Source organism: Triticum aestivum, chromosome 7B (assembly GCF_018294505.1).
Source record: "Triticum aestivum cultivar Chinese Spring chromosome 7B, IWGSC CS RefSeq v2.1, whole genome shotgun sequence".
Classification (NCBI taxonomy): Eukaryota; Viridiplantae; Streptophyta; class Magnoliopsida; order Poales; family Poaceae; genus Triticum; species Triticum aestivum.
The window spans coordinates 362,156,251-362,160,820 of NC_057813.1; positions in this window are offsets into that span (position 1 = coordinate 362,156,251).

The following is a 4,570-nucleotide window of genomic DNA, read 5'->3' on the forward strand; positions in this document are numbered from 1 at the left end:
GGGAGGAACTGCCCGCGGGACCCACCGCGGGCGCCAGCCTGTGGCCAGGCCTCAAGGGCCCGCCTGCTCCTTGTGCTCAAGCCTCGGGAGGGGTGCTGGACCGAGGAATTCAAGGCGTACCTACTTCAGGGCACCCTGCTAGAGAAGGAAGAGGATGCCGAGCGGGTGGCTCGCCAGGCCACCGCATACTGCACCCAGGAGGCGAGCTCTACCGAAGGCACCCAAACAACATCTCCCTGCGATGCATCTCCAAGGAGCAGGGGTGCGAGTTGCTAGCCGACATTCAAGGTCGGGATTGTGGGCATCACTCTTCACGCCCTAGTGGTCAAGGCATTATGCAGCGGGTTCTACTGGCCCACAACACTCAACGACGCTGCTGAACTGGTAAGATCTTGTGAAGCCTGTCAATTCCATGCCAAGCAGATCCACTAGTCCGCCCATGACCTCCAGACCACCCCGCTCTCGTGGCGATTCGCGGTTTGGGGGCTGGACATCTTGGGCCCGTTTCCTCGAGCGCCCAGGGGCTATCGCTACCTATACGTCACCATCAAGTTTGCCAAGTGGGCGGAAGTGGAAGTGATAGAGGCAAAGGTGTCCCGTCTTTCGATGAGATGATGGATTTCGCTTTGGTGGAAGTCGACTTTGACGATCCGACTATGAACGTGCGAGTATGTCGTGCCTTAGCAATCGCTAAACCAACTCCGAGAGGTTATTGACCACGCCGGAGCACGATCAACCTGACCACGAGGGTCTGTTTCCTGCGAGCAAACGAAGAACAAGCAAGAAACTGAGATTGAAATATGGATATTGCGAATATAAGATGAAAGCTTTATTGATCAAGGTGGGGTTCTGTGACGCCTTTGTCTGGTCGTTGAACACAAATGAAGTACACGAAGTTGCAACTATGGCGAACTTTAATCTAAATAAAACCCAAAGTCTAAACGGTGCCCTAAGGGCTGTATATATGGAGGAAGAGGGGGGAATTTCGTGTCCGTTGGTGGAGGGGTCCGAAATCAACCCTATCTCTTGTTTCCCCACACATACGGACTCTAAAAAGAGCCTATACTTATGTATTTCGAAATTACAAGGGCCTGGCCCAATAATAACGTGACGCAGCACCTAGAATAGCCTCGGGACGAAATTTATGAAGTGGCATCTTGTATATTTCGTCCAAGGCTTCATGCACCCATTATGGTGGCATCAAAGTCCTGAAATCATCACTTATAACTCCGTTCTTGTTCCCCTTGCGCATGGCATCATCTCCATGCTTGTTCTTGCTCCAATGTCCATCCTTCTCCAAGATAGGCCCTTCATTTGTAAGCAAAATAAATGTATCCAATTTAGGCAGCATCATATTCTCATGAACATTAGAATCATTACCAAGAAACGAAAGTACCTGATAATTTAATTGGCGTGCGCGAGCTCTAGTAATTGGTCCAGTATATGTAGCAGTAGGGGTTGTGGGTGTAACAATGATATTGATGTCCTCATCACCCTCCCCTTCTTGAAATGAAGTTGTCCTCGACGGAAGCTCATCTTCCTCACTCAAATAAGGCTTCAAATCTGCAATGTTAAAAGTGGGACTAACCCCAAAATCTGCAGGCAACTCAAGTTTATATGTATTATCATTTATTTTCTCTAACACCTTAAAGGGACCATCAGCACGTGGCATTAGCTTTGATTTGCGCAAATCAGGAAATCTATCCTTACGCAAATGTAACCAAACAAGATCTCCAGGTGCAAACACAACATGTTTTCTACCCTTATCTCCAGCAAGTTTATATTTAGCATTCATATGCTCAATGTTTTCCTTAGTTAACTCATGCATTTTTAAAATCAATTCAGCACGTTGTTTAGCATCAAAATTAACCTTCTCCGAAGATGGAAGAGGCAACAAATCAATAGACGCACGAGGTAGGAAACCATACACAACTTCAAAAGGGCACATCTTAGTAGTAGAATGCAATGAACGATTATAAGCAAATTCAATATGAGGCAAGCATTCCTCCCACATTTTCTTATTATTCTTCAAAACAGCTCTAAGCATAGTAGACAAAGTTCTATTGACTACTTCAGTTTGTCCATCAGTTTGGGGGTGACAAGTAGTACTAAAAAGCAGCTTAGTCCCCAACTTAGCCCATAAACATCTCCAAAAGTGGCTAAGAAATTTAGTATCACAATCTGAAACAATAGTATTTGGCACACCATGCAAGCGAATAATTTCACGAAAGAACAAATCAGCAGCATTAACAGCATCATCGCTTTTATGACATGGTATAAAGTGTGCCATTTTTGAGAATCTATCCACGACAGCAAATATGCTATCCCTCCCCTTCTTTGTTCGAGGTAAACCTAAAACAAAGTCCATAGATATATCCTCCCAAGGAACACTAGGTACAGGCAAAGGCATATATAAACCATGAGGATTGAGTCGTGACTTAGCTTTTTGACATGTAGTGCAACGAGCAATAAAACGCTCAACATCCTGTGTCATCTTTGGCCAAAAGAAATGAGTAGCAAGTACGTCCTCCGTCTTCTTCACGCCAAAGTGTCCCATTAATCCTCCTCCATGCACCTCCTGCAACAACAAAAGACGAACAGAGCTAGCTGGAAGGCATAGCTTGTTAGCACGAAACACAAATCCATCGTTAACGACAAACTTGTTCCACATTCTTCCTTCTTTACAATTCTGCATTACATCTTTAAAATCAGCATCATGCACATATTGATCTTTGATGGTCTCCAAACCAAATATTTTGAAGTCAAGTTGTGAAAGCATAGTATAGCGACGAGACAATGCATCAACAATAACATTTTCTTTTCCCTTCTTGTGTTTAATGACATAAGGGAAAGTCTCAATGAATTCAACCCATTTAGCATGTCTATGATTCAGTTTAGCTTGACTTTTAATATGTTTCAAAGATTCATGACCAGAATGTATAACAAATTCTTTGGGCCATAAATAATGTTGCCATGTTTCTAAAGTCCGAACAAGAGCATATAATTCTTTATCATAAGTAGAATAATTCAGACTAGGCCCACTCAATTTTTCAGAAAAGTATGCAACAGGTTTGCCACCTTGTAATAACACACCTCCTAATCCAATTCCACTAGCATCACATTCAAGCTCAAAAGTCTTACTAAAATCAGGAAGTTGGAGTAAAGGAGCATGTGTCAACTTATCTTTCAATACCGTGAAGGCTTCTTCCTGTGCGGTACCCCAAAGAAAAGGCACATCTTTCTTTGTAAGTCATTGAGAGGTGCAGCAATGGTGCTGAAATCTCTCACAAAACGCCTATAGAATCTAGCGAGGCCAAGAAAACTCCTCACTTGTGTGACCGTCTTGGGCTGCGGCCAACTCTCAATAGCTTCTATCTTGGCTTTATCAACTTCAATTCCCTGTGGAGTAACAACATAGCCAAGAAAAGATACTCGGTCGGTGCAAAAGGTGCACTTCCCAAGGTTACCAAACAAACGTGCATCACGTAGAGCAATAAAAACAACACATAAATGTTCCAACTGTTCTTCCAAAGATCTGCTATAAATTAATATGTCATCAAAGTAAACTACCACAAATCGTCCAATGAAAGCACATAAAACTTCGTTCATTAATCTCATGAAAGTACTAGGTGCATTAGTTAACCCAAAAGGCATGACTAACCAATCATATAATCCAAACTTAGTTTTAAATGCTGTTTTCCATTCATCTCCCAATTTCATACGAATTTGATGGTATCCACTACGCAAATAAACTTTGGAGAATATTGTAGAGCCACTCAATTCATCAATCATATCATCTAGCCTAGGAATAGGATGACGATAACGAATAGTAATATTATTAATGCCTCTACAATCAACACACATACGTGATGTACCATCCTTTTTCGGCACTAGAATAATAGGAACATCACAAGGACTAAGGGATTCGCGTATATAACCTTTGTCGAGAAGCTCTTGTACTTGACGCATAATCTCTTTCGTTTCCTCTGGATTGGTACGGTATGGCGCACGGTTTGGCAGTGAAGCACCGGGTATTAAGTCAATCTGATGCTCAATCCCTCGAATAGGCAGTAATCCCGGTGGCACGTCTTGTGGAAAGACGTCAGCGAACTCCTGCAAAATGTTAGTGACAGCAGGAGGCAAAGAGGAAGGCACGTCCTCGAATGAAAATAATGCCTCTTTGCACACAAAAGCATAGCAAACAGATTTGTTGAAATCTAGCTCATCAATATCAGATTTGGTGGCAAATAAACATGCACTTTTCAATTTAATTTCAGAAGCAACACTAGATGGTTTATTATTAGGCTTCATTTGTTGCTCAAATTCTTTTGCCACAATCTGATTTTCACTCTTATTCTTCTCCTGTTTTGCTTTATTAGCTCTATTAATATCATCTTTCAAAATGGAATCAGGAGTCATAGGAAGCAAAGTAATATTTTTATCCTTATGAACAAGAGTATACTGATTGTTTCTACCATGGTGTACAGAATTTTTATCAAATTGCCATGGTCTACCAAGTAATATGGAACATGATTGCATAGGTACCACATCACAATCAACATAATCAGCA